The sequence below is a fragment of the Lates calcarifer genome, unplaced genomic scaffold, assembly GCF_001640805.2.
Source record: "Lates calcarifer isolate ASB-BC8 unplaced genomic scaffold, TLL_Latcal_v3 _unitig_4944_quiver_3609, whole genome shotgun sequence".
Taxonomy (NCBI): Eukaryota; Metazoa; Chordata; class Actinopteri; family Centropomidae; genus Lates; species Lates calcarifer.
In genome coordinates, this window is record NW_026117200.1 from 1 (window position 1) to 26,599 (window position 26,599).

A 26,599-nucleotide genomic window follows, 5' to 3' on the forward strand; every position below is an offset into this window, starting at 1 on the left:
GCGGTTACTGAGTCGTACGCTTAGTGGTGCACTCTTGATTTTTCCCTTCCCCGGAGGTTGATCAGGGTGTACCGTCTCTCTTTTGCAGCTGGAAAAGAAGGTAAAGTAAGCAGTTCCCTCTATAGAAGGGGATAACGTGTCCAACAGACCTTTAGAGACGGGAGCATACACGGCTTATGCATTACTGTTTTTTGAAAAAAAACAGGCACATTCCAGTTTGTCTGGGCCGAGCTCCGACCGGTGAGAAAAGTCAATAAAACCAGCAAAGTTTGTGCACCGCGCAACTTTGTCAAACTGCAGTATAGTGCTTGCAACGCCTCGGGACAAGCCTCAGATGAGGGTCAGCTAATGCTGATGTCGCCGAACTCTGGCATTGTGCAGTGTGGCCACCATCAGCCAGGGTGCTGTGTCTGGAACCGACCCCACCGTCTCTGACAACTCCAACTCATACTTACCTGGCAGGGGAGATACCATGATCAAGAAGGTGGTTCACCCAGGGCGAGGCTCAGCCATTGCACTCCGGTTGCGCTGACCCCTGCGAATTCCCAAATGTGGGAGTCTCGACTGCATAATTTCTGGTAGTGGGGGACTGCGTTCGCGCTCTCCCCTGACCGCTACGTCAAAGGAAAACAAGGTGTCCCGGGTAGCTTCTTTTACTCGTAAGCGTGAAAGCGTGCTGCCAACTATGCCAGTTTTACGACTGCAGAGTCGGTGCTGTTGTCGGGCCGTGACGATTGGTGGGCTTTTCTGTATGTTACAAGCACACATGCCCCAGCCGCCCCCAAAGGCGGGGCTTTCCGCCTAAGCCTAACCCTCCGCAAACCCATTGGATAGCGCATGTGACAGTACGGGGCAGGGTAGCTGACGGGTGCGATCTGGGATTTGGAACGCGGCAGGCGCAAAGAGGCCTACCGTGACGGTGGTGGCTGGGACGACTGGGGTTCTCGGCTGCCCTCAAGGCGAAGGCCGTACTGACTCTGGTTTCTCTTCATAACGCACAAGTCTTTCGCCTTTTACTAAAGACTTCCGTGGAGAGGAACGCCAACGAGTTTAAGCTATTTTTGGTAGGTTTGGCCGTAAGGCTGAGCCCTTTGAGTGTGTGAAAAGTCAAACGGCTGTCTCCGCTAAGAACCAGGGGTGCAAAGTGGGGAGACTGGGTGGGGCTAAGCAGCAGCCATTGTTAGGCTGGCTTGAAAACAGGGCACCGTGACAAGAGAGGATCGTGCCAAGAGCTTGGACGGAACACGAAACGCTTTGGACTCATCGCTTCTCGGCCTTTTGGCTAAGATCAAGTGTAGTATCTGTTCTTATCAGTTTAATATCTGATACGTCCCCTACCCGGGACCATATATTAAAATGATTTTTGGATCAGGGAGCCGGAACGGGGGCTTGCTCCTTCCACTCCACGCATCGACCCGGTATTGCATTACCTCCAGGTACGGTGCACATTCTCTGGAAACGTGCAATGTAACTATAGAGTTTTGTGGGGGTGTTTTTTCCAGGGGAGTCCCTTGCTTTTCTCACATTCCTTTATCGATAGGGTACAAGTTGCTCAAAGCCCTGATGCGGTTACTGAGTCGTACGCTTAGTGGTGCACTCTTGATTTTTCCCTTCCCCGGAGGTTGATCAGGGTGTACCGTCTCTCTTTTGCAGCTGGAAAAGAAGGTAAAGTAAGCAGTTCTCTATATAAAGGGGATAACGTGTCCAACAGACCTTTAGAGACGGGAGCATACACGGCTTATGCATTACTGTTTTTTGAAAAAAAACAGGCACATTCCAGTTTGTCTGGGCCGAGCTCCGACCGGTGAGAAAAGTCAATAAAACCAGCAAAGTTTGTGCACCGCGCAACTTTGTCAAACTGCAGTATAGTGCTTGCAACGCCTCGGGGACAAGCCTCAGATGAGGGTCAGCTAATGCTGATGTCGCCGAACTCTGGCATTGTGCAGTGTGGCCACCATCAGCCAGGGTGCTGTGTCTGGAACCGACCCCACCGTCTCTGACAACTCCAACTCATACTTACCTGGCAGGGGAGATACCATGATCAAGAAGGTGGTTCACCCAGGGCGAGGCTCAGCCATTGCACTCGGTTGCGCTGACCCCTGCGAATTCCCCAAATGTGGGAGTCTCGACTGCATAATTTCTGGTAGTGGGGACTGCGTTCGCGCTCTCCCTGACCGCTACGTCAAAGGAAAACAAGGTGTCCCGGGTAGCTTCTTTTACTCGTAAGCGTGAAAGCGTGCTGCCAACTATGCCAGTTTTACGACTGCAGAGTCGGTGCTGTTGTCGGGCGTGACGATTGGTGGCGTTTCCTGTATGTACAAGCACACATGCCCCAGCCCCGCCCCCGCCCCCAAAGGCGGGGCTTTCCGCCTAAGCCTAACCTCCGCAAACCCCATTGGATAGCGCAATGTGACAGTACGGGCAGGGTAGCTGACGGGTGCGATCTGGGATTTGGAACGCGGCAGGCGCAAAGAGAGCCTACCGTGACGGTGGTGGCTGGGACGACTGGGGTTCTCGGCTGCCCTCAAGGCGAAGGCCGTACTGACTCTGGTTTCTCTTCATAACGCACAAGTCTTTCGCCTTTTACTAAAGACTTCCGTGGAGAGGAACGCCAACGAGTTTAAGCTATTTTGGTAGGTTTGGCCGTAAGCTGAGCCCTTTGAGTGTGTGAAAGTCAAACGGCTGTCTCCGCTAAGAACCAGGGATGCAAAGTGGGGAGACTGGGTGGGGGTGCTAAAGCAGCAGCCATTGTTAGGCTGGCTTGAAAACAGGGCACCGTGACAAGAGAGGATCGTGCCAAGAGCTTGGACGGAACACGAAACGCTTTGGACTCATCGCTTCTCGGCCTTTTGGCTAAGATCAAGTGTAGTATCTGTTCTTATCAGTTTAATATCTGATACGTCCCCTACCCGGGGACCATATATTAAATTGATTTTTGGATCAGGGAGCCGGAACGGGGCTTGCTCCTTCCACTCCACGCATCGACCCGGTATTGCATTACCTCCAGGTACGGTGCACATTCTCTGGAAACGTGCAATGTAACTATAGAGTTTTGTGGGGGGTGTTTTTTTCCAGGGGAGTCCTTGCTTTCTCACATTCCTTTATCGATAGGGTACAAAGTTGCTCAAGCCCTGATGCGGTTACTGAGTCGTACGCTTAGTGGTGCACTCTTGATTTTTCCCTTCCCCGGAGGTTGATCAGGGTGTACCGTCTCTCTTTTGCAGCTGAAAAGAAGGTAAAGTAAGCAGTTCCCTCTATAGAAGGGGATAACGTGTCCAACAGACCTTTAGAGACGGAGCATACACGGCTTATGCATTACTGTTTTTTGAAAAAAAACAGGCACATTCCAGTTTGTCTGGGCCGAGCTCCGACCGGTGAGAAAAGTCAATAAAACCAGCAAAGTTTGTGCACCGCGCAACTTTGTCAAACTGCAGTATAGTGCTTGCAACGCCTCGGGACAAGCCTCAGATGAGGGTCAGCTAATGCTGATGTCGCCGAACTCTGGCATTGTGCAGTGTGGCCACCATCAGCCAGGGTGCTGTGTCTGGAACCGACCCCACCGTCTCTGACAACTCCAACTCATACTTACCTGGCAGGGGAGATACCATGATCAAGAAGGTGGTTCACCCAGGGCGAGGCTCAGCCATTGCACTCCGGTTGCGCTGACCCCTGCGAATTCCCAAATGTGGGAGTCTCGACTGCATAATTTCTGGTAGTGGGGGACTGCGTTCGCGCTCTCCCCTGACCGCTACGTCAAAGGAAAACAAGGTGTCCCGGGTAGCTTCTTTTACTCGTAAGCGTGAAAGCGTGCTGCCAACTATGCCAGTTTTACGACTGCAGAGTCGGTGCTGTTGTCGGGCCGTGACGATTGGTGGGCGTTTCTGTATGTTACAAGCACACATGCCCCCAGCCCCGGCCCCCCCCCCCAAAGGCGGGGCTTTCCGCCTAAGCCTAACCCTCCGCAAACCCCATTGGATAGCGCATGTGACAGTACGGGGCAGGGTAGCTGACGGGTGCGATCTGGGATTTGGAACGCGGCAGGCGCAAAGAGAGGCCTACCGTGACGGTGGTGGCTGGGACGACTGGGGTTCTCGGCTGCCCTCAAGGCGAAGGCCGTACTGACTCTGGTTTCTCTTCATAACGCACAAGTCTTTCGCCTTTTACTAAAGACTTCCGTGGAGAGGAACGCCAACGAGTTTAAGCTATTTTTGGTAGGTTTGGCCGTAAGGCTGAGCCCTTTGAGTGTGTGAAAAGTCAAACGGCTGTCTCCGCTAAGAACCAGGGGTGCAAAGTGGGGAGACTGGGGGTGCTAAGCAGCAGCCATTGTTAGGCTGGCTTGAAAACAGGGCACCGTGACAAGAGAGGATCGTGCAAGAGCTTGACGGAACACGAAACGCTTTGGACTCATCGCTTCTCGGCCTTTTGGCTAAGATCAAGTGTAGTATCTGTTCTTATCAGTTTAATATCTGATACGTCCCCTACCCGGGGACCATATATTAAATTGATTTTTGGATCAGGGAGCCGGAACGGGGGCTTGCTCCTTCCACTCCACGCATCGACCCGGTATTGCATTACCTCCAGGTACGGTGCACATTCTCTGGAAACGTGCAATGTAACTATAGAGTTTTGTGGGGGGTTTTTTTCCAGGGAGTCCCTTGCTTTTCTCACATTCCTTTATCGATAGGGTACAAGTTGCTCAAAGCCCTGATGCGGTTACTGAGTCGTACGCTTAGTGGTGCACTCTTGATTTTTCCCTTCCCCGAGGTTGATCAGGGTGTACCGTCTCTCTTTTGCAGCTGGAAAAGAAGGTAAAGTAAGCAGTTCCTCTATATAAGGGGATAACGTGTCCAACAGACCTTTAGAGACGGGAGCATACACGGCTTATGCATTACTGTTTTTTGAAAAAAAACAGGCACATTCCAGTTTGTCTGGGCCGAGCTCCGACCGGTGAGAAAAGTCAATAAAACCAGCAAAGTTTGTGCACCGCGCAACTTTGTCAAACTGCAGTATAGTGCTTGCAACGCCTCGGGGACAAGCCTCAGATGAGGGTCAGCTAATGCTGATGTCGCCGAACTCTGGCATTGTGCAGTGTGGCCACCATCAGCCAGGGTGCTGTGTCTGGAACCGACCCCACCGTCTCTGACAACTCCAACTCATACTTACCTGGCAGGGGAGATACCATGATCAAGAAGGTGGTTCACCCAGGGCGAGGCTCAGCCATTGCACTCCGGTTGCGCTGACCCCTGCGAATTCCCCAAATGTGGGAGTCTCGACTGCATAATTTCTGGTAGTGGGGGACTGCGTTCGCGCTCTCCCCTGACCGCTACGTCAAAGGAAAACAAGGTGTCCCGGGTAGCTTCTTTTACTCGTAAGCGTGAAAGCGTGCTGCCAACTATGCCAGTTTTACGACTGCAGAGTCGGTGCTGTTGTCGGGCCGTGACGATTGGTGGCGTTTCTGTATGTTACAAGCACACATGCCCCCCGCCCCGCCCCCAAAGGCGGGGCTTTCCGCCTAAGCCTAACCCTCCGCAAACCCCATTGGATAGCGCATGTGACAGTACGGGGCAGGGTAGCTGACGGGTGCGATCTGGGATTTGGAACGCGGCAGGCGCAAAGAGAGGCCTACCGTGACGGTGGTGGCTGGGACGACTGGGGTTCTCGGCTGCCCTCAAGGCGAAGGCCGTACTGACTCTGGTTTCTCTTCATAACGCACAAGTCTTTCGCCTTTTACTAAAGACTTCCGTGGAGGAACGCCAACGAGTTTAAGCTATTTTTGGTAGGTTTGGCCGTAAGGCTGAGCCCTTTGAGTGTGTGAAAAGTCAAACGGCTGTCTCCGCTAAGAACCAGGGGTGCAAAGTGGGGAGACTGGGTGGGGTGCTAAGCAGCAGCCATTGTTAGGCTGGCTTGAAAACAGGGCACCGTGACAAGAGAGGATCGTGCCAAGAGCTTGGACGGAACACGAAACGCTTTGGACTCATCGCTTCTCGGCCTTTTGGCTAAGATCAAGTGTAGTATCTGTTCTTATCAGTTTAATATCTGATACGTCGGGGACCATATATTAAATTGATTTTTGGATCAGGGAGCCGGAACGGGGGCTTGCTCCTTCCACTCACGCATCGACCCGGTATTGCATTACCTCCAGGTACGGTGCACGTTCTCTGGAAACGCTTCTCGTTTTGGCTAAATCGCCTCCTGTTAAAATACTTGTCTGTCGTGGCATCGGTTTTATCAGTGCTTGGGAGGATATTCTAAATGTTCCTTGTTTAAAGCATTCAATTTTCCAGTAATTGAAAATCTTTAACAAATAGGAATTCATTGGCTGAGAGCTATTTACCTGTTCTCTGCAGGTTGTAACATCTTGACCAGGCCGATCAGGTAAGTACTCTTTGTCTCTTGTGTTTTTATTGTTTTTCATTATTCTTACTTGTCGGATTGATCTTTTACTGGTTTTATTGTTTTCAGCACTTTTTTAGCTTGTGGTGCCTCCATCATGTCGGCCACCCATGCCGGCATGCGGAGGCACCACAGCGTTCGTTTAAATTTTGTGGAGAGAGAGGGTAAACTCCTGGGGATGTCCAGACTGGACTTCTCCAGGAAGCTAGTCCAAAAAGCCTTGGGTTTCACACCAAATGATCTGAACTGTATACTGACCTTGCCTTTTGGTAAAGGCTTTGATGTGAGTTTCCGTTCAGCAGCTCTGCTAAGAGAGTTTTGGACACGTTTTGAAAATGTTAAACCCCAGTTTTCTGCCTTCAGTGTGGAGAAACTGACTGACAATGCCTTAAAAACGGTTATTGTCAGAATGTTCAATGAAACAGTGAATGCAGAGGACATTTGTTTGTGCTGGGAAGATATTGCACTGTTAAAGGCCAGGCTACCAAAGTGAGAGATGAGGATGGCATTTGGAAACTGCGCTTGGAGGGTCCCATTCAACAATGGCAGGACCCCAGGGCTTCCAAGGCCTAAAACATCTGCATCCATGATAGTTCTGGGAGAAAACAGGGGCTACATCCATTACCAGGGTCAGCCCAAGCTCTGCCGCAAGTGTGGTGAGCACGGCACCCTGCCGAAGCTTGTCAGCAGACTGTCTGTGGGAAATGCAGAGAAATTGGGCACACCTTTGAGGAGTGCACCAATGCAGAAAATGCAATCTATGTGGAGAATCAAACCACCTCTTCAGAGATTGCCCAAATCTTTTGCCAACAAAGTAAAGGCAGCAAAAGCAAGTGGGCAAAATGGTGGACCAGGCCAGGCAGTTAGAGAGCTAATTGAAGAGGCTGGGCCGGAAAATTCAAATCTCCCGCCAAATCCTGTGATTGGAGGAGTGGAATCAGATGAGGCGGGAGAAAGGGAGGGGCCTGCAACAGCCCCATCAACAGAGAGTTCTGGAGAGGATGGGGCAATGCAGGTAGAGGGCGGAGCTAGTTCAGATAATGAGGAAGGCCAATTGCAGACTGATAGCGAGGATGCCTCCCCCCCCAACGCCCAGCAAACAAAGAGGGCTGGCATCAGAATTGTCCTCTGAGTCTCCTGTATTCTCAGAGAAGAGGGGAAGAGTTGGGACTCTCTCAGACAGTTCATCTGTGGAGGAGCCCAGAGTCTTCCCCTCCGATTCACAAATGAGGTCTCATTTTTAACAATAGCTCTGCAATCAACCCTAAGGACTCAAAACTAAATGCAAGGTTGCAGCCTAGACCAACCCCCAGAGTCCATCCGGGACTGGAGCTAAACCCCCTTACTCTTCACCTGTAAGAGTGAAGGAAGAGCTCCATTCACAGCAGATTATCTGACTGCCATTTTATCTCTGAAATTCCTTGTATAGTCCTTTTAAAATTTCATACCTGTTGTTTTTAACCATACTCATGACTCTCACCTTCTCAACCGTCAATGTGAGAAGTGTGAAGTCGCGAGTTAGAGCCAGAGTATTTTATCCTATCTTGTTTCCTTTAAGTCAGATGTGTTTTAATACAGGAATGTGGCATTCCGTTTTTAAAACACTACAGACAGTGGGAGGAGTTGTGGCATATACATCAATATGGAGTGGATCAAATTACAACAAAAATGATGAGTGGCCATTTTAATCAAAAATCCTAAGGTTCTGGTGAAGGGCAGCACTGTGGTGAGAAATGGTCGGGCACTTTTAGCCACACTTGACTTTTAGGAGAAGGGATTTTAATCTCTTAAATATTTATGGCTTTAATGACAGGAATGACAGGTATGACCTTTTAGAAGAACTGCAGTTCCACATGCTAGGTAGGGAACCTTTAGTTGTAGGGGGTGATTTTAATTGTATTTTAAGCAGGAAAGACAGGAAAAGAGGAGGGCAAGATTTAAAGTTGATAAAGCATCACTTTTACTACAGGGCATATGCAGGGATTTTAAAATTCAGGACTGTTTTAAAACCATGCATCCTAGAGAGGAGGGCTTCACCTGGTTCAGTGGTGATGGCACCAGAGCCTCTCGCATAGACTATATTTTTACACGGGACTGCCCACCAACCGATGCTAGATTGACCCCTGTTTTCTTTTCCGATCACCTGATGCTTTCCTGCACCCTTTCGCTCTCTTCGGGTGTGACATCAGGAAGTGGTCTGTGGAAACTCAACTGCTCCCTTTTAGAAGACCAGGTTTTAGTCAACCAATACAGGGAGCAGTACAGAGAGTGGCAGACCCTTCAAGACTTTTACGACACATGCGCACACTGGTGGGAAATGGTGAAGGAAAAGACCCAGACTTTTTTTAGACAGGCAGGGAAGAGAAAAAAGAGTAGGGAAAATAGACGCATGATGGGACTGCAGAAACGACTACAACGCTATTTTAAACTACAACAATGCGGAATGGATTTTAGTGAGGAAATAAAACAAGTCAAAACAGAGATGTCGGTTTTAGCAGAACCAAAAGTAAAGGTGTCATTTAAGAAGCAGGGAACAAGAAATTGAAGAGGGGGAAAAGTGCACAAGTATTTTTTTAAGAAAATCATAAATAAAAGGGAACGGTTTGTAAACTAACAAAAGAAAATGGGTGCACAGTAGAAACAATAGAAGAAATTAAACAAGTTGTTGAAAACTACTATGAAAAATTGTACCAAAGGAAACCTATTGAAAAGACACCCATGACAGAAGTTTTAAACCTCATTACCGGGACAGTAGAAAGCAGCGGTGCTTTTAACCCAAGATTTTACGATTTTAGAGTTAAATAAATGCATCACAGGTTTTAAGAAGGGGAAGTCCCCAGGACAAGATGGACTTCCCCTGGAATTTTATTTGACATTTTGGGACATTTTAGCACCTGATTTGCTTGCTGTTTTTATGGGTTTTGAACGACTAGACCGACTTCCTGACAGTTTTAGAATAGGGATAGTGACTCTCCTTCACAAGGCCAAAGATAAGACTGATTTGAAGAACTGGAGACCCTATCACTCTTTTAAACTTTGACTGCACACAACTTTTAGCCTCACGTATGTCTGGATTTTTAGAAGAGGTGATTCACCCAGATCAAGCCTGCGCCATTCCGGGGAGGAAGATCACCGACAGCCTCGTACTGATCCGAGACACCATCTGTTACGCGAGAGACCAGAAACATCAGGCTAATAGTACTAAATTTAGATTTTGAAAAAGCCTTCGATCGGGTCTCGCACCAGTACCTCTTTCGGGTACTGCAAAAAATGGGATTTCCAGAAAGGTTTATAGCTTGGGTGGGATTGCTGTACCGGAGCATCACCAGCAGATTTGTTATTAACGGGCACCTGACAAAAGCAGTGGATATTAACTGCGGTGTTCGTCAGGGCTGTCCGTTATCTGCCCTCCTCTATGTCATCTGTATAGAACCTCTGGCGCAGATCTTGAGAAGGGACCAACGAATCAATGGGATCGGAATCCCAGGGAGCGGGGGACTTCAGACTAAATGCGTTTTATACATGGACGACCGTGAACGATTTTATGCACCGACCTTTTATCTGTCAACAGGACGCTGGACTTGACTGACTGGTTTGGACGGGCCTCTGGGTCAAAACTCAACAGAGGCAAGACCCAAGCCCAACTTTATGGGCCATGGACGGCGACTGAAATGACAGGACTCCCCCTGACTGTGACACAGACTGACCAGAGAATACTGGGGGTCAAATTTGACAAGGAGGGGGGAGGGAAAACAAATTGGCCAGACGTGGTAGGAAAAGTAAGGCAAAGACTAGGATACTGGGGACTTAGAGGACTGACCATTGAAGGGAAGGTTTTAATCATCAAAGCAGTGATTTTACCCTTGCTTTTACTGATCAGTTCCGTTTTTATCCCTCCTAGGAGAGTGCTTTTAGATCTTGACCCGAGCCATCTTTTACTTTTTGTGGGGCTCCAAGTGGAAAGACTGAGGAGAGACGTGATGAGGAGGCCAAAAGAAAAAGGGGGGAAAAGGAGTACCTGACCTACACTTGTTTTTAGGAAGCCGATACGTCGCGCTATACGTGAAATATGCTACAGACCCATCCAGAAAACCCTAAGACCACAGCAATGACACGATTCTGGATGGGTTCTTATCTCAGAAGATTGAAGATTTTACCCACTGATCTTAAAGTACCTGTGTCCTTTAAACCTGCCACCAGCCTATGCTTTTATTCAGAAGTTTTTAAAGCATTTTAACCTGGAGCAGGAGGAGCTGCAAGTTTTAGCCAATCACCCGTGTGTTGATTTCTGTTGTGCAGGAGCAGGAACCAGTGAGTCCAGTGCGCGGGCTTCCATTAGGCCAGCCCTCAACAGTTTGGCGCAACGTCAACCACCCCGCTCTTCCAAACAGACTCCGGGACCTGTCATGGATGGTGGCTCACGAGATCCTCCCGGTCAGGTCCGTCATGCACTCCCGGGGCATGTCGGCGCTCTCAAACCTGCCCCGACCTGGTTGTGGCGCGCCTGAGTCGGTGAGGCATCTGCTCTGGGAGTGCAGCGCTGCCCGTAGACCAGTGGGCAATGGCCGGCTCCTTACAATTCCCATACTTGCCAGCAAGGGAGGGTCCTTACAGCACAGCTGGTGCTCTATGGGGTGAGCCAGGAAGCAATCAAAAAAGACGACTTTGCCAAGCAGTGGCTCACCCTGGCCGCCATCAAAGACGCCATGTGGACCTCCAGAAACTTGCTGGTAAGGAAGCACATGCAGATGCCCCCCGTGGCTGTGATCCGGATGGCCGCAGCGACGGTCCAAGTGGCCGAAGCTGCAGGCGGCAGGCCTAGGACACAGCCACAAAGAAGAATCGCCTCTGTGCCCATTCGGACGAAGGAGCCGGAGCTACACGGGAAAAGGTCAAAGCAGCGGCGGCCTGGCTCTCCGGGAGAGGAAGGTGGGAAGGAGCGAGAGGGCGGGGATCTCCTATGAGCACCAGGACAGGATCCTGAGAGACTTACTGTTTGGAGGAGCGGAGTGAGTAACCCTGGGTAGGGACTCACCCTGCTCCTGCACAAGAGAACCTTTTAACAAATACACTCCCTTTTAAAATATTCCTTTACAACTTTGTTGTTTTTTTTTTTTTAATCTGTAAAACCTCTTAAAAGTACTGTTTTCATTGTCTTAACTATGATTTTACAGATTATCCACAATTGTTGACAAGTTGTATTTTGATGTAGGGTGTATTTTTTTAATTATGCAAAAGTTTCTATGGAAAATGGAAATGAGTATCAATAAAGAGAAAAAAAAAAAAAAAAAAAAAAATCTGTTCTTATCAGTTTAATATCTGATACGTCCCCTACCCGGGGACCATATATTAAATTGATTTTTGGATCAGGGAGCCGGAACGGGGGCTTGCTCCTTCCACTCCACGCATCGACCCGGTATTGCATTACCTCCAGGTACGGTGCACATTCTCTGGAAACGTGCAATGTAACTATAGAGTTTTGTGGGGGTGTTTTTTCCAGGGGAGTCCCTTGCTTTTCTCACATTCCTTTATCGATAGGGTACAAGTTGCTCAAAGCCCTGATGCGTTACTGAGTCGTACGCTTAGTGGTGCACTCTTGATTTTTCCCTTCCCCGGAGGTTGATCAGGGTGTACCGTCTCTCTTTTGCAGCTGGAAAAGAAGGTAAAGTAAGCAGTTCCCTCTATAAAGGGGATAACGTGTCCAACAGACCTTTAGAGACGGGAGCATACACGGCTTATGCATTACTGTTTTTTGAAAAAAAAACAGGCACATTCCAGTTTGTCTGGGCCGAGCTCCGACCGGTGAGAAAAGTCAATAAAACCAGCAAAGTTTGTGCACCGCGCAACTTTGTCAAACTGCAGTATAGTGCTTGCAACGCCTCGGGACAAGCCTCAGATGAGGGTCAGCTAATGCTGATGTCGCCGAACTCTGGCATTGTGCAGTGTGGCCACCATCAGCCAGGGTGCTGTGTCTGGAACCGACCCCACCGTCTCTGACAACTCCAACTCATACTTACCTGGCAGGGGAGATACCATGATCAAGAAGGTGGTTCACCCAGGGCGAGGCTCAGCCATTGCACTCCGGTTGCGCTGACCCCTGCGAATTCCCCAAATGTGGGAGTCTCGACTGCATAATTTCTGGTAGTGGGGGACTGCGTTCGCGCTCTCCCCTGACCGCTACGTCAAAGGAAAAAAGGTGTCCCGGGTAGCTTCTTTTACTCGTAAGCGTGAAAGCGTGCTGCCAACTATGCCAGTTTTACGACTGCAGAGTCGGTGCTGTTGTCGGGCCGTGACGATTGGTGGGCGTTTCTGTATGTTACAAGCACATGCCCCAGCCCCCGCCCCCCCCAAAGCGGGGCTTTCCGCCTAAGCCTAACCCCGCAAACCCCATTGGATAGCGCATGTGACAGTACGGGGCAGGGTAGCTGACGGGTGCGATCTGGGATTGGAACGCGGCAGGCGCAAAGAGAGGCCTACCGTGAACGACTGGGGTTCTCGGCTGCCCTCAAGGCGAAGGCCGTACTGACTCTGGTTTCTCTTCATAACGCACAAGTCTTTCGCCTTTTACTAAAGACTTCCGTGGAGAGGAACGCCAACGAGTTTAAGCTATTTTTGGTAGGTTTGGCCGTAAGGCTGAGCCCTTTGAGTGTGTGAAAAGTCAAACGGCTGTCTCCGCTAAGACCAGGGGTGCAAAGTGGGAGACTGGGTGGGGGTGCTAAGCAGCAGCCATTGTTAGGCTGGCTTGAAAACAGGGCACCGTGACAAGAGAGGATCGTGCCAAGAGCTTGGACGGAACACGAAACGCTTTGGACTCATCGCTTCTCGGCCTTTTGGCTAAGATCAAGTGTAGTATCTGTTCTTATCAGTTTAATATCTGATACGTCCCCTACCCGGGGACCATATATTAAATTGATTTTTGGATCAGGGAGCCGGAACGGGGGCTTGCTCCTTCCACTCCACGCATCGACCCGGTATTGCATTACCTCCAGGTACGGTGCACATTCTCTGGAAACGTGCAATGTAACTATAGAGTTTTGTGGGGGGGTGTTTTTCCAGGGGAGTCCCTTGCTTTTCTCACATTCCTTTATCGATAGGGTACAAGTTGCTCAAAGCCCTGATGCGGTTACTGAGTCGTACGCTTAGTGGTGCACTCTTGATTTTTCCCTTCCCCGGAGGTTGATCAGGGTGTACCGTCTCTCTTTTGCAGCTGGAAAAGAAGGTAAAGTAAGCAGTTCTCTCTATATAAGGGGATAACGTGTCCAACAGACCTTTAGAGACGGGAGCATACACGGCTTATGCATTACTGTTTTTTGAAAAAAAACAGGCACATTCCAGTTTGTCTGGGCCGAGCTCCGACCGGTGAGAAAAGTCAATAAAACCAGCAAAGTTTGTGCACCGCGCAACTTTGTCAAACTGCAGTATAGTGCTTGCAACGCCTCGGGGACAAGCCTCAGATGAGGGTCAGCTAATGCTGATGTCGCCGAACTCTGGCATTGTGCAGTGTGGCCACCATCAGCCAGGGTGCTGTGTCTGGAACCGACCCCACCGTCTCTGACAACTCCAACTCATACTTACCTGGCAGGGGAGATACCATGATCAAGAAGGTGGTTCACCCAGGGCGAGGCTCAGCCATTGCACTCCGGTTGCGCTGACCCCTGCGAATTCCCCAAATGTGGGAGTCTCGACTGCATAATTTCTGGTAGTGGGGGACTGCGTTCGCGCTCTCCCCTGACCGCTACGTCAAAGGAAAACAAGGTGTCCCGGGTAGCTTCTTTTACTCGTAAGCGTGAAAGCGTGCTGCCAACTATGCCAGTTTTACGACTGCAGAGTCGGTGCTGTTGTCGGGCCGTGACGATTGGTGGGCGTTTCTGTATGTTACAAGCACACATGCCCCAGCCCCCGCCCCGCCCCCCAAAGGCGGGGCTTTCCGCCTAAGCCTAACCCTCCGCAAACCCCATTGGATAGCGCATGTGACAGTACGGGGCAGGGTAGCTGACGGGTGCGATCTGGGATTTGGAACGCGGCAGGCGCAAAGAGAGGCCTACCGTGACGGTGGTGGCTGGGACGACTGGGGTTCTCGGCTGCCCTCAAGGCGAAGGCCGTACTGACTCTGGTTTCTCTTCATAAACGCACAAGTCTTTCGCCTTTTACTAAAGACTTCCGTGGAGAGGAACGCCAACGAGTTAAGCTATTTTTGGTAGGTTTGGCCGTAAGGCTGAGCCCTTTGAGTGTGTGAAAAGTCAAACGGCTGTCTCCGCTAAAGAACCAGGGGTGCAAAGTGGGGAGACTGGGTGGGGGTGCTAAGCAGCAGCCATTGTTAGGCTGGCTTGAAAACAGGGCACCGTGACAAGAGAGGATCGTGCCAAGAGCTTGGACGGAACACGAAACGCTTTGGACTCATCGCTTCTCGGCCTTTTGGCTAAGATCAAGTGTAGTATCTGTTCTTATCAGTTTAATATCTGATACGTCCCCTACCCGGGACCATATATTAAATTGATTTTTGGATCAGGGAGCCGGAACGGGGGCTTGCTCCTTCCACTCCACGCATCGACCCGGTATTGCATTACCTCCAGGTACGGTGCACATTCTCTGGAAACGTGCAATGTAACTATAGAGTTTTGTGGGGGGTGTTTTTTTCCAGGGGAGTCCCTTGCTTTTCTCACATTCCTTTATCGATAGGGTACAAGTTGCTCAAAGCCCTGATGCGGTTACTGAGTCGTACGCTTAGTGGTGCACTCTGATTTTTCCCTTCCCCGGAGGTTGATCAGGGTGTACCGTCTCTCTTTTGCAGCTGGAAAAGAAGGTAAAGTAAGCAGTTCTCTCTATATAAGGGATAACGTGTCCAACAGACCTTTAGAGACGGGAGCATACACGGCTTATGCATTACTGTTTTTTGAAAAAAAAACAGGCACATTCCAGTTTGTCTGGGCCGAGCTCCGACCGGTGAGAAAAGTCAATAAAACCAGCAAAGTTTGTGCACCGCGCAACTTTGTCAAACTGCAGTATAGTGCTTGCAACGCCTCGGGCGACAAGCCTCAGATGAGGGTCAGCTAATGCTGATGTCGCCGAACTCTGGCATTGTGCAGTGTGGCCACCATCAGCCAGGGTGCTGTGTCTGGAACCGACCCCACCGTCTCTGACAACTCCAACTCATACTTACCTGGCAGGGGAGATACCATGATCAAGAAGGTGGTTCACCCAGGGCGAGGCTCAGCCATTGCACTCCGGTTGCGCTGACCCCTGCGAATTCCCCAAATGTGGGAGTCTCGACTGCATAATTTCTGGTAGTGGGGGACTGCGTTCGCGCTCTCCCCTGACCGCTACGTCAAAGGAAAACAAGGTGTCCCGGGTAGCTTCTTTTACTCGTAAGCGTGAAAGCGTGCTGCCAACTATGGCCAGTTTTACGACTGCAGAGTCGGTGCTGTTGTCGGGCCGTGACGATTGGTGGGCGTTTCTGTATGTTACAAGCACACATGCCCCAGCCCCCCCGCCCCCCAAAAGGCGGGGCTTTTCCGCCTAAGCCTAACCCTCCGCAAACCCCATTGGATAGCGCATGTGACAGTACGGGGCAGGGTAGCTGACGGGTGCGATCTGGGATTTGGAACGCGGCAGGCGCAAAGAGAGGCCTACCGTGACGGTGGTGGCTGGGACGACTGGGGTTCTCGGCTGCCCTCAAGGCGAAGGCCGTACTGACTCCTGGTTTCTCTTCATAACGCACAAGTCTTTCGCCTTTTACTAAAGACTTCCGTGGAGAGGAAACGCCAACGGAGTTTAAGCTATTTTTGGTAGGTTTGGCCGTAAGGCTGAGCCCTTTGAGTGTTGTGAAAAGTCAAACGGCTGTCTCCGCTAAGAACCAGGGGTGCAAAGTGGGGAGACTGGGTGGGGGTGCTAAGCAGCAGCCATTGTTAGGCTGGCTGAAAACAGGGCACCGTGACAAGAGAGGATCGTGCCAAGAGCTTGGACGGAACACGAAACGCTTTGGACTCATCGCTTCTCGGCCTTTTGGCTAAGATCAAGTGTAGTATCTGTTCTTATCAGTTTAATATCTGATACGTCCCCTACCCGGGGACCATAATATTAAATTGATTTTTGGATCAGGGAGCCGGAACGGGGGCTTGCTCCTTCCACTCCACGCATCGACCCGGTATTGCATTACATCCAGGTACGGTGCACATTCTCTGGAAACGTGCAATGTAACTATAGAGTTTTGTGGGGGTGTTTTTTCCAGGGGAGTCCCTTGCTTTTCTCACATTCCTTTATCGATAGGGTACAAGTTGCTCAAAGCCCTGATGCGGTTACTGAGTCGTACGCTTAGTGGTGCACTCTTGATTTTTCCTTCCCCGGAGGTTGATCAGGGTGTACCGTCTCTCTTTTGCAGCTGGAAAAGAAGGTAAAGTAAGCAGTTCTCCTCTATATAAGGGGGATAACGTGTCCAACAGACCTTTAGAGACGGAGCATACACGGCTTATGCATTACTGTTTTTTGAAAAAAAACAGGCACATTCCAGTTTGTCTGGGCCGAGCTCCGACCGGTGAGAAAAGTCAATAAAACCAGCAAAGTTTGTGCACCGCGCAACTTTGTCAAAACTGCAGTATAGTGCTTGCAACGCCTCGGGGACAAGCCTCAGATGAGGGTCAGCTAATGCTGATGTCGCCGAACTCTGGCATTGGTGCAGTGTGGCCACCATCAGCCAGGGTGCTGTGTCTGGAACCGACCCCACCGTCTCTGACAACTCCAACTCATACTTACCTGGCAGGGGAGATACCATGATCAAGAAGGTGGTTCACCCAGGGCGAGGCTCAGCCATTGCACTCCGGTTGCGCTGACCCCTGCCGAATTCCCCAAATGTGGCGAGTCTCGACTGCATAATTTCTGGTAGTGGGGGACTGCGTTCGCCGCTCTCCCCTGACCGCTACGTCAAAGGAAAACAAGGTGTCCCGGGTAGCTTCTCTTTACTCGTAAGCGTGAAAGCCGTGCTGCCAACTATGCCCAGTTTTACGACTGCAGAGTCGGTGCTGTTGTCGGGGCCGTGACGATTGGTGGGCCGTTTCTGTATGTACCAATGCACACATGCCAGCCCCCCGCCGCCGCGCACGGCCCCAAAGGCGGGGCTTTCCGCCTAAGCCTAACCCTCCGCAAACCCCATTGGATAGCGCATGTGACAGTACGGGGCAGGGTAGCTGACGGGTGCGATCTGGGATTTGGAACGCGGCAGGCGCAAAGAGAGGCCTACCGTGACGGTGGTGGCTGGGACGACTGGGGTTCTCGGCTGCCCTCAAGGCGAAGGCCGTACTGACTCTGGTTTCTCTTCATAACGCACAAGTCTTTCGCCTTTTACTAAAGACTTCCGTGGAGAGGAACGCCAACGAGTTTAAGCTATTTTTGGTAGGTTTGGCCGTAAGGCTGAGCCCTTTGAGTGTGTGAAAAGTCAAACGGCTGTCTCCGCTAAGAACCAGGGGTGCAAAGTGGGGAGACTGGGTGGGGTGCTAAGCAGCAGCCATTGTTAGGCTGGCTTGAAAACAGGGCACCGTGACAAGAGAGGATCGTGCCAAGAGCTTGGACGGAACACGAAACGCTTTGGACTCATCGCTTCTCGGCCTTTTGGCTAAGATCAAGTGTAGTATCTGTTCTTATCAGTTTAATATCTGATACGTCCCCTACCCGGGACCATATATTAAATTGATTTTTGGATCAGGGAGCCGGAACGGGGGCTTGCTCCTTCCACTCCACGCATCGACCCCGGTATTGGCATTACCTCCAGGTACGGTGCACATTCTCTGGAAACGTGCAATGTAACTATAGAGTTTTGTGGGGGGTGTTTTTTCCAGGGAGTCCCTTGCTTTTCTCACATTCCTTTATCGATAGGGTACAAGTTGCTCAAAGCCCTGATGCGGTTACTGAGTCGTACGCTTAGTGGTGCACTCTTGATTTTTCCCTTCCCCGGAGGTTGATCAGGGTGTACCGTCTCTCTTTTGCAGCTGGAAAAGAAGGTAAAGTAAGGCAGTTCCCTCTATAGAAGGGGATAACGTGTCCAACAGACCTTTAGAGACGGGAGCATACACGGCTTATGCATTACTGTTTTTTGAAAAAAAACAGGCACATTCCAGTTTGTCTGGGCCGAGCTCCGACCGGTGAGAAAAGTCAATAAAACCAGCAAAGTTTGTGCACGCGCGCAACTTTGTCAAACTGGCAGTATAGTGCTTGCAACGCCTCGGGGACAAGCCTCAGATGAGGGTCAGCTAATGCTGATGTCGCCGAACTCTGGCATTTGTGCAGTGTGGCCACCATCAGCCAGGGTGCTGTGTCTGGAACCGACCCCACCGTCTCTGACAACTCCAACTCATACTTACCTGGCAGGGGAGATACCATGATCAAGAAGGTGGTTCACCCAGGGCGAGGCTCAGCCATTGCAACTCCCGGTTGCGCTGACCCCTGCGAATTCCCCAAATGTGGGAGTCTCGACTGGCATAATTTCTGGTAGTGGGGGACTGGCGTTCGCCGCTCTCCCTGACCGCTACGTCAAAGGAAAACAAGGTGTCCCGGGTAGCTTCTTTTACTCGTAAGCGTGAAAGCGTGCTGCCAACTATGCCAGTTTTACGACTGCAGAGTCGGTGCTGTTGTCGGGCCGTGACGATTGGTGGGGCGTTTCTGTATGTTACAAGCACACATGCCCCGCCCCCGCCCCCCAAAGGCGGGGCTTTCCGCCTAAGCCTAACCTCCGCAAACCCCATTGGATAGCGCATGTGACAGTACGGGGCAGGGTAGCTGACGGGTGCGATCTGGGATTTGGAACGCGGCAGGCGCAAAGAGAGGCCTACCGTGACGGTGGTGGCTGGGACGACTGGGGTTCTCGGCTGCCCTCAAGGCGAAGGCCGTACTGACTCTGGTTTCTCTTCATAACGCACAAGTCTTTCGCCTTTTACTAAAGACTTCCGTGGGAGAGGAACGCCAAAGAGTTTAAGCTATTTTTGGTAGGTTTGGCCGTAAGGCTGAGCCCTTTGAGTGTGTGAAAAGTCAAACGGCTGTCTCCGCTAAGAACCAGGGGTGCAAAGTGGGGAGACTGGGTGGGGGTGCTAAGCAGCAGCCATTGTTAGGCTGGCTTGAAAACAGGGCACCGTGACAAGAGAGGATCGTGCCAAGAGCTTGGACGGAACCACGAAACGCTTTGGACTCATCGCTTCTCGGCCTTTTGGCTAAGATCAAGTGTAGTATCTGTTCTTATCAGTTTAATAGTCTGATACGTCCCCTACCCGGGGACCATATATTAAATTGATTTTTGGATCAGGGAGCCGGAACGGGGGCTTGCTCCTTCCACTCCACGGCATCGACCCGGTATTGGCATTACCTCCAGGTACGGTGCACATTCTCTGGGAAACGTGCAATGTAACTATAGAGTTTTGTGGGGGGGTGTTTTTTCCAGGGGAGTCCCTTGCTTTTCTCACATTCCTTTATCGATAGGGTACAAGTTGCTCAAAGCCCTGATGCGGTTACTGAGTCGTACGCTTAGTGGTGCACTCTTGATTTTTCCCTTCCCCGGAGGTTGATCAGGGTGTACCGTCTCTCTTTTGCAGCTGGAAAAGAAGGTAAAGTAAGCAGTTCCCTCTATATAAGGGGATAACGTGTCCAACAGACCTTTAGAGACGGGAGCATACACGGCTTATGCATTACTGTTTTTTGAAAAAAAACAGGCACATTCCAGTTTGTCTGGGCCGAGCTCCGACCGGTGAGAAAAGTCAATAAAACCAGCAAAGTTTGTGCACCCGCGCAACTTTGTCAAACTGCAGTATAGTGCTTGCAACGCCTCGGGGACAAGCCTCAGATGAGGGTCAGCTAATGCTGATGTCGCCGAACTCTGGCATTGTGCAGTGTGGCCACCATCAGCCAGGGTGCTGTGTCTGGAACCGACCCCACCGTCTCTGACAACTCCAACTCATACTTACCTGGCAGGGGAGATACCATGATCAAGAAGGTGGTTCACCCAGGGCGAGGCTCAGCCATTGCACTCCGGTTGCGCTGACCCCTGCGAATTCCCCAAATGTGGGAGTCTCGACTGCATAATTTCTGGTAGTGGGGGACTGCGTTCGCGCTCTCCCCTGACCGCTACGTCAAAGGAAAACAAGGGTGTCCCGGGTAGCTTCTTTTACTCGTAAGCGTGAAAGCGTGCTGCCAACTATGCCAGTTTTACGACTGCAGAGGTCGGTGCTGTTGTCGGGCCGTGACGATTGGTGGGCGTTTCTGTATGTTACAAGCACACATGCCCCCGCCCCCGCCCCCCAAAGGCGGGGCTTTCCGCCTAAGCCTAACCCTCCGCAAACCCCATTGGATAGCGCATGTGACAGTACGGGGCAGGGTAGCTGACGGGTGCGATCTGGGATTTGGAACGCGGCAGGCGCAAAGAGAGGCCTACCGTGACGGTGGTGGCTGGGACGACTGGGGTTCTCGGCTGCCCTCAAGGCGAAGGCCGTACTGACTCTGGTTTCTCTTCATAACGCACAAGTCTTTCGCCTTTTACTAAAGACTTCCGTGGAGAGGAACGCCAACGGAGTTTAAGCTATTTTTTTGGTAGGTTTTGGCCGTAAGGCTGAGCCCTTTGAGTGTGTGAAAAGTCAAACGGCTGTCTCCGCTAAGAACCAGGGGTGCAAAGTGGGGAGACTGGGTGGGGGTGCTAAGCAGCAGCCATTGTTAGGCTGGCTTGAAAACAGGGGCACCGTGACAAGAGAGGATCGTGCCAAGAGCTTGGACGGAACACGAAACGCTTTGGACTCATCGCTTCTCGGCCTTTTGGCTAAGACAAGGTATACGTCTTACGCGATCGCCCTCCCCATTTTGTTTTTGGATCAGGGGGATCCTTAAAATCACTATGTCCTCGTCCGTGGCATCCGGTTGTATCAAGTGGCTTGGGGAGGGATCATGTTTTCTAAATGTTCCTTGTTTAAAGCATTTCAATTTTCCAGTAATTGAAAATCTTTAAACAAATAGGAATTCATTGGCTGAGAGAGCTATTTTACCTGTTCTCTGCAGGTTGTAACATCTTGACCAGGGCCGATCAGGTAAGTACTCTTTGTCTCTTGTGTTATTTATTGTTTTTCATTATTCTTACTTATCGATTGATCTTTTACTGGTTTTATTGTTTTACAGCACTTTTTTAGCTTGTGGTGCCTCCATCATGTCGGCCACCCATGCCGGCATGCGAGGCACCACAGCGTTCGTTTAAATTTTGTGGAGAGAGAGGGTAAACTCCTGGGATGTCCAGACTGGACTTCTCCAGGAAGCTAGTCCAAAAAGCCTTGGGTTTCACACCCAAATGATCTGAACTGTATACTGACCTTGCCTTTTGGTAAAGGCTTTGATGTGAGTTCCGTTCAGCAGCTCTGCTAAGAGAGTTTTGGACACGTTTTGAAAATGTTAAACCCCAGTTTTCTGCCTTCAGTGTGGAGAAACTGACTGACAATGCCTTAAAAACGGTTATTGTCAGAATGTTCAATGAAACAGTGAATGCAGAGGACATTTGTTTGTGGCTGGGAAGATATTGCACTGTTAAAGGCCAGGCTACCAAAGTGAGAGATGAGGAATGGCATTTGGAACTGCGCTTGGAGGGTCCCCATTCAACAATGGCAGGACCCCCAGGGCTTCCAAGGCCTAAAACATCTGCCATCCATGATAGTTCTGGGAGAAAACAGGGGCTACATCCATTACCAGGGTCAGCCCAAGCTCTGCCGCAAGTGTGGTGAGCACGGGCACCTGGCCGAAGCTTGTCAGCAGACTGGTCTGTGGGAAATGCAGAGAAATTGGGCACACCTTTGAGGAGTGCACCAATGGCAGAAAATGCAATCTAATGTGGAGAATCAAACCACCTCTTCAGAGATTGCCCCAAATCTTTTGGCCAACAAAGTAAAGGCAGGCAAAAGCAAGTGGGCAAAATGGTGGACCAGGCCAGGCAGTTAGAGAGCTAATTGAAGAGGCTGGGCCGGAAAATTCAAATCTCCCGCCAAATCCTGTGATTGGAGGAGTGGAATCAGATGAGGCGGGAGAAAGGGAGGGGCCTGCAACAGCCCCATCAACAGAGAGTTCTGGAGAGGATGGGGCAATGCAGGTAGAGGGCGGAGCTAGTTCAGATAATGAGGAAGGCCAATTGCAGACTGATAGCGAGGATGCCTCCCCCCCCAAACGCCCAGCAAACAAAGAGGCCGGCATCAGAATTGTCCTCTGAGTCTCCTGTATTCTCAAGAGAAGAGGGGAAGAGTTGGGACTCTCTCAGACAGTTCATCTGTGGAGGAGCCCAGAGTCTTCCCCTCCGATTCACCAAATGAGGTCTCATTTTTAACAATAGCTCTGCAATCAACCCCTAAGGACTCAAAACTAAATGCAAGGTTGCAGCCTAGACCAACCCCCAGAGTCCATGCCGGGGACTGGAGCTAAACCCCCTTACTCCTTCACCCTGTAAGAGTGAAGGAAGAGCTCCATTCACAGCAGATTATCTGACTGCCATTTTATCTCTGAAACTTCCTTGTATAGTCCTTTTAAAATTTCATACCTGTTGTTTTTAACCATACTCATTGACTCTCACCTTCTCAACCGTCAATGTGAGAAGTGTGAAGTCGCGAGTTAGAGCCCAGAGTATTTTATCCTATCTTGTTTCCTTTAAAGTCAGATGTGTTTTTAATACAGGAATGTGGCATTCCGTTTTTAAAACACTACAGACAGTGGGAGGAGTTGTGGCCATATACATCAATATGGAGTGGATCAAATTACACAACAAAAATGATGGAGTGGCCATTTTAATCAAAAAATCCTCAGGGTTCTGGTGAAGGGCAGCACTGTGGTGAGAAACGGTCGGGCACTTTTAGCACACTTGGACTTTTAGGGGAAGGGATTTTAATCTCTTAAATATTTATGGCTTTAATGACAGGAATGACAGGTATGACCTTTTAGAAGAACTGCAGTTCCACATGCTAGGTAGGGAACCTTTAGTTGTAGGGGTGATTTTAATTGTATTTTAAGCAGGAAAGACAGGAAAAGAGGAGGGCAGATTTTAAAGTTGATAAAGCATCACTTTTACTACAGGGCATATGCAGGGATTTTAAAATTCAGGACTGTTTTAAAACCATGCATCCTAGAGAGGAGGGCTTCACCTGGTTCAGTGGTGATGGCACCAGAGCCTCTCGCATAGACTATATTTTTACACGGGACTGCCCACCAACCGATGCTAGATTGACCCCTGTTTTCTTTTCCGATCACCTGATGCTTTCCTGCACCCTTTCGCTCTCTTCGGGTGTGACATCAGGAAGTGGTCTGTGGAAACTCAACTGCTCCCTTTTAGAAGACCAGGTTTTAGTCAACCAATACAGGGAGCAGTACAGAGAGTGGCAGACCCTTCAAGACTTTTACGACACATGCGCACACTGGTGGGAAATGGTGAAGGAAAAGACCCAGACTTTTTTTAGACAGGCAGGGAAGAGAAAAAAGAGTAGGGAAAATAGACGCATGATGGGACTGCAGAAACGACTACAACGCTATTTTAAACTACAACAATGCGGAATGGATTTTAGTGAGGAAATAAAACAAGTCAAAACAGAGATGTCGGTTTTAGCAGAAACCAAAAGTAAAGGTGTCATTTTAAGAAGCAGGGAACAAGAAATTGAAGAGGGGGAAAAGTGCACAAGGTATTTTTTTAAGAAAATCATAAATAAAAGGGGAACGGTTTGTAAACTAACAAAAGAAAATGGGTGCACAGTAGAAACAATAGAAGAAATTAAACAAGTTGTTGAAAACTACTATGAAAAATTGTACCAAAGGAAACCTATTGAAAAAGACACCATGACAGAAGTTTTAAACCTCATTACCGGGACAGTAGAAAGCAGCGTGCTTTTAACCCAAGATTTTACGATTTTAGAGTTAAATAAATGCATCACAGGTTTTAAGAAGGGGAAGTCCCCAGGACAAGATGGACTTCCCCTGGAATTTTATTTGACATTTTGGGACATTTTAGCACCTGATTTGCTTGCTGTTTTTATGGGTTTTGAACGACTAGACCGACTTCCTGACAGTTTTAGAATAGGGATAGTGACTCTCCTTCACAAGGCCAAAGATAAGACTGATTTGAAGAACTGGAGACCTATCACTCTTTTAAACTTTGACTGCAAACTTTTAGCCTCACGTATGTCTGGATTTTTAGAAGAGGTGATTCACCCAGATCAAGCCTGCGCCATTCCGGGGAGGAAGATCACCGACAGCCTCGTACTGATCCGAGACACCATCTGTTACGCGAGAGACAGAAACATCAGGCTAATAGTACTAAATTTAGATTTTGAAAAAGCCTTCGATCGGGTCTCGCACCAGTACCTCTTTCGGGTACTGCAAAAAATGGGATTTCCAGAAAGGTTTATAGCTTGGGTGGGATTGCTGTACCGGAGCATCACCAGCAGATTTGTTATTAACGGGCACCTGACAAAAGCAGTGGATATTAACTGCGGTGTTCGTCAGGGCTGTCCGTTATCTGCCCTCCTCTATGTCATCTGTATAGAACCTCTGGCGCAGATCTTGAGAAGGGACCAACGAATCAATGGGATCGGAATCCCAGGGAGCGGGGGACTTCAGACTAAATGCGTTTTATACATGGACGACGTGAACGTTTATGCACCGACCTTTTATCTGTCAACAGGACGCTGGACTTGACTGACTGGTTTGGACGGGCCTCTGGGTCAAAACTCAACAGAGGCAAGACCCAAGCCCAACTTTATGGGCCATGGACGGCGACTGAAATGACAGGACTCCCCCTGACTGTGACACAGACTGACCAGAGAATACTGGGGGTCAAATTTGACAAGGAGGGGGGAGGGAAAACAAATTGGCCAGACGTGGTAGGAAAAGTAAGGCAAAGACTAGGATACTGGGGACTTAGAGGACTGACCATTGAAGGGAAGGTTTTAATCATCAAAGCAGTGATTTTACCCTTGCTTTTACTGATCAGTTCCGTTTTTATCCCTCCTAGGAGAGTGCTTTTAGATCTTGACCGAGCCATCTTTTACTTTTTGTGGGGCTCCAAGTGGGAAAGACTGAGGAGAGACGTGATGAGGAGGCCAAAAGAAAAAGGGGGAAAAGGAGTACCTGACCTACACTTGTTTTTTAGGAAGCCGATACGTCGCGCTATACGTGAAATATGCTACAGACCCATCCAGAAACCCTAAGACCACAGCAATGACACGATTCTGGATGGGTTCTTATCTCAGAAGATTGAAGATTTTACCCACTGATCTTAAAGTACCTGTGTCCTTTAACCTGCCACCAGCCTATGCTTTTATTCAGAAGTTTTTAAAGCATTTTAACCTGGAGCAGGAGGAGCTGCAAGTTTTAGCCAATCACCGTGTGTTGATTTCTGTTGTGCAGGAGCAGGAACCAGTGAGTCCAGTGCGCGGGCTTCCATTAGGCCAGCCCTCAACAGTTTGGCGCAACGTCAACCACCCCGCTCTTCCAAACAGACTCCGGGACCTGTCATGGATGGTGGCTCACGAGATCCTCCCGGTCAGGTCCGTCATGCACTCCCGGGGCATGTCGGCGCTCTCAACCTGCCCCGACCTGGTTGTGGCGCGCCTGAGTCGGTGAGGCATCTGCTCTGGGAGTGCAGCGCTGCCGTAGACCAGTGGGCAATGGCCGGCTCCTTACAATTCCCATACTTGCCAGCAAGGGAGGTCCTTACAGCACAGCTGGTGCTCTATGGGGTGAGCCAGGAAGCAATCAAAAAAGACGACTTTGCCAAGCAGTGGCTCACCCTGGCCGCCATCAAAGACGCCATGTGGACCTCCAGAAACTTGCTGGTAAGGAAGCACATGCAGATGCCCCCCGTGGCTGTGATCCGGATGGCCGCAGCGACGGTCCAAGTGGCCGAAGCTGCAGGCGGCAGGCCTAGGACACAGCCACAAAGAAGAATCGCCTCTGTGCCCATTTGGACGAAGGAGCCGGAGCTACACGGGAAAAGGTCAAAGCAGCGGCGGCCTGGCTCTCCGGAGAGGAAGGTGGGAAGGAGCGAGAGGGCGGGGATCTCCTATGAGCACCAGGACAGGATCCTGAGAGACTTACTGTTTGGAGGAGCGGAGTGAGTAACCCTGGGTAGGGACTCACCCTGCTCCTGCACAAGAGAACCTTTTAACAAATACACTCCCTTTTAAAATATTCCTTTACAACTTTGTTGTTTTTTTTTTTTAATCTG

General features: G+C 50.1%; 29 non-coding genes and 1 pseudogene across 29 annotated transcripts; all 30 read left to right on the plus strand.

The window, feature by feature from the left end:
* Positions 1-447: 447 nt before the first annotated feature.
* Positions 448-610, plus strand: LOC127140558 (U1 spliceosomal RNA). Its single transcript, XR_007811049.1, has one exon. It is a non-coding gene; the product is annotated as a U1 spliceosomal RNA (small nuclear RNA).
* Positions 611-972: 362 nt separating this feature from the next.
* LOC127140576 (U5 spliceosomal RNA) lies at positions 973-1,084 on the plus strand. The gene has a single exon (XR_007811066.1). It is a non-coding gene; the product is annotated as a U5 spliceosomal RNA (small nuclear RNA).
* Positions 1,085-1,262: 178 nt separating this feature from the next.
* On the plus strand, positions 1,263-1,452 carry LOC127140569 (U2 spliceosomal RNA). The gene has a single exon (XR_007811060.1). It is a non-coding gene; the product is annotated as a U2 spliceosomal RNA (small nuclear RNA).
* Positions 1,453-2,012: 560 nt separating this feature from the next.
* On the plus strand, positions 2,013-2,173 carry LOC127140560 (U1 spliceosomal RNA). The gene has a single exon (XR_007811051.1). It is a non-coding gene; the product is annotated as a U1 spliceosomal RNA (small nuclear RNA).
* A 369-nt stretch (positions 2,174-2,542) lies between these two features.
* On the plus strand, positions 2,543-2,657 carry LOC127140581 (U5 spliceosomal RNA). Its single transcript, XR_007811071.1, has one exon. It is a non-coding gene; the product is annotated as a U5 spliceosomal RNA (small nuclear RNA).
* A 176-nt stretch (positions 2,658-2,833) lies between these two features.
* LOC127140566 (U2 spliceosomal RNA) lies at positions 2,834-3,023 on the plus strand. Its single transcript, XR_007811057.1, has one exon. It is a non-coding gene; the product is annotated as a U2 spliceosomal RNA (small nuclear RNA).
* A 558-nt stretch (positions 3,024-3,581) lies between these two features.
* On the plus strand, positions 3,582-3,744 carry LOC127140559 (U1 spliceosomal RNA). Its single transcript, XR_007811050.1, has one exon. It is a non-coding gene; the product is annotated as a U1 spliceosomal RNA (small nuclear RNA).
* A 375-nt stretch (positions 3,745-4,119) lies between these two features.
* On the plus strand, positions 4,120-4,231 carry LOC127140577 (U5 spliceosomal RNA). The gene has a single exon (XR_007811067.1). It is a non-coding gene; the product is annotated as a U5 spliceosomal RNA (small nuclear RNA).
* Positions 4,232-4,406: 175 nt separating this feature from the next.
* LOC127140564 (U2 spliceosomal RNA) lies at positions 4,407-4,597 on the plus strand. The gene has a single exon (XR_007811055.1). It is a non-coding gene; the product is annotated as a U2 spliceosomal RNA (small nuclear RNA).
* Positions 4,598-5,155: 558 nt separating this feature from the next.
* Positions 5,156-5,319, plus strand: LOC127140557 (U1 spliceosomal RNA). The gene has a single exon (XR_007811048.1). It is a non-coding gene; the product is annotated as a U1 spliceosomal RNA (small nuclear RNA).
* Positions 5,320-5,686: 367 nt separating this feature from the next.
* On the plus strand, positions 5,687-5,796 carry LOC127140584 (U5 spliceosomal RNA). Its single transcript, XR_007811074.1, has one exon. It is a non-coding gene; the product is annotated as a U5 spliceosomal RNA (small nuclear RNA).
* Positions 5,797-5,976: 180 nt separating this feature from the next.
* Positions 5,977-6,158, plus strand: LOC127140572 (U2 spliceosomal RNA). Its single transcript, XR_007811063.1, has one exon. It is a non-coding gene; the product is annotated as a U2 spliceosomal RNA (small nuclear RNA).
* Positions 6,159-11,627: 5,469 nt separating this feature from the next.
* Positions 11,628-11,843, plus strand: LOC127140573 (uncharacterized; annotated as a pseudogene).
* Positions 11,844-12,402: 559 nt separating this feature from the next.
* LOC127140568 (U1 spliceosomal RNA) lies at positions 12,403-12,566 on the plus strand. Its single transcript, XR_007811059.1, has one exon. It is a non-coding gene; the product is annotated as a U1 spliceosomal RNA (small nuclear RNA).
* A 350-nt stretch (positions 12,567-12,916) lies between these two features.
* On the plus strand, positions 12,917-13,028 carry LOC127140578 (U5 spliceosomal RNA). The gene has a single exon (XR_007811068.1). It is a non-coding gene; the product is annotated as a U5 spliceosomal RNA (small nuclear RNA).
* Positions 13,029-13,207: 179 nt separating this feature from the next.
* On the plus strand, positions 13,208-13,398 carry LOC127140565 (U2 spliceosomal RNA). Its single transcript, XR_007811056.1, has one exon. It is a non-coding gene; the product is annotated as a U2 spliceosomal RNA (small nuclear RNA).
* A 562-nt stretch (positions 13,399-13,960) lies between these two features.
* LOC127140579 (U1 spliceosomal RNA) lies at positions 13,961-14,124 on the plus strand. The gene has a single exon (XR_007811069.1). It is a non-coding gene; the product is annotated as a U1 spliceosomal RNA (small nuclear RNA).
* A 374-nt stretch (positions 14,125-14,498) lies between these two features.
* On the plus strand, positions 14,499-14,610 carry LOC127140583 (U5 spliceosomal RNA). The gene has a single exon (XR_007811073.1). It is a non-coding gene; the product is annotated as a U5 spliceosomal RNA (small nuclear RNA).
* A 182-nt stretch (positions 14,611-14,792) lies between these two features.
* Positions 14,793-14,982, plus strand: LOC127140567 (U2 spliceosomal RNA). The gene has a single exon (XR_007811058.1). It is a non-coding gene; the product is annotated as a U2 spliceosomal RNA (small nuclear RNA).
* Positions 14,983-15,545: 563 nt separating this feature from the next.
* Positions 15,546-15,709, plus strand: LOC127140585 (U1 spliceosomal RNA). The gene has a single exon (XR_007811075.1). It is a non-coding gene; the product is annotated as a U1 spliceosomal RNA (small nuclear RNA).
* Positions 15,710-16,084: 375 nt separating this feature from the next.
* LOC127140575 (U5 spliceosomal RNA) lies at positions 16,085-16,198 on the plus strand. The gene has a single exon (XR_007811065.1). It is a non-coding gene; the product is annotated as a U5 spliceosomal RNA (small nuclear RNA).
* Positions 16,199-16,379: 181 nt separating this feature from the next.
* Positions 16,380-16,571, plus strand: LOC127140563 (U2 spliceosomal RNA). The gene has a single exon (XR_007811054.1). It is a non-coding gene; the product is annotated as a U2 spliceosomal RNA (small nuclear RNA).
* A 563-nt stretch (positions 16,572-17,134) lies between these two features.
* On the plus strand, positions 17,135-17,301 carry LOC127140561 (U1 spliceosomal RNA). Its single transcript, XR_007811052.1, has one exon. It is a non-coding gene; the product is annotated as a U1 spliceosomal RNA (small nuclear RNA).
* A 385-nt stretch (positions 17,302-17,686) lies between these two features.
* On the plus strand, positions 17,687-17,798 carry LOC127140580 (U5 spliceosomal RNA). The gene has a single exon (XR_007811070.1). It is a non-coding gene; the product is annotated as a U5 spliceosomal RNA (small nuclear RNA).
* A 180-nt stretch (positions 17,799-17,978) lies between these two features.
* On the plus strand, positions 17,979-18,170 carry LOC127140570 (U2 spliceosomal RNA). The gene has a single exon (XR_007811061.1). It is a non-coding gene; the product is annotated as a U2 spliceosomal RNA (small nuclear RNA).
* A 565-nt stretch (positions 18,171-18,735) lies between these two features.
* On the plus strand, positions 18,736-18,901 carry LOC127140562 (U1 spliceosomal RNA). Its single transcript, XR_007811053.1, has one exon. It is a non-coding gene; the product is annotated as a U1 spliceosomal RNA (small nuclear RNA).
* Positions 18,902-19,271: 370 nt separating this feature from the next.
* On the plus strand, positions 19,272-19,384 carry LOC127140582 (U5 spliceosomal RNA). The gene has a single exon (XR_007811072.1). It is a non-coding gene; the product is annotated as a U5 spliceosomal RNA (small nuclear RNA).
* Positions 19,385-19,566: 182 nt separating this feature from the next.
* Positions 19,567-19,760, plus strand: LOC127140571 (U2 spliceosomal RNA). Its single transcript, XR_007811062.1, has one exon. It is a non-coding gene; the product is annotated as a U2 spliceosomal RNA (small nuclear RNA).
* A 565-nt stretch (positions 19,761-20,325) lies between these two features.
* LOC127140586 (U1 spliceosomal RNA) lies at positions 20,326-20,489 on the plus strand. Its single transcript, XR_007811076.1, has one exon. It is a non-coding gene; the product is annotated as a U1 spliceosomal RNA (small nuclear RNA).
* Positions 20,490-20,860: 371 nt separating this feature from the next.
* LOC127140574 (U5 spliceosomal RNA) lies at positions 20,861-20,977 on the plus strand. Its single transcript, XR_007811064.1, has one exon. It is a non-coding gene; the product is annotated as a U5 spliceosomal RNA (small nuclear RNA).
* The last annotated feature ends 5,622 nt before the right edge of the window (positions 20,978-26,599 follow it).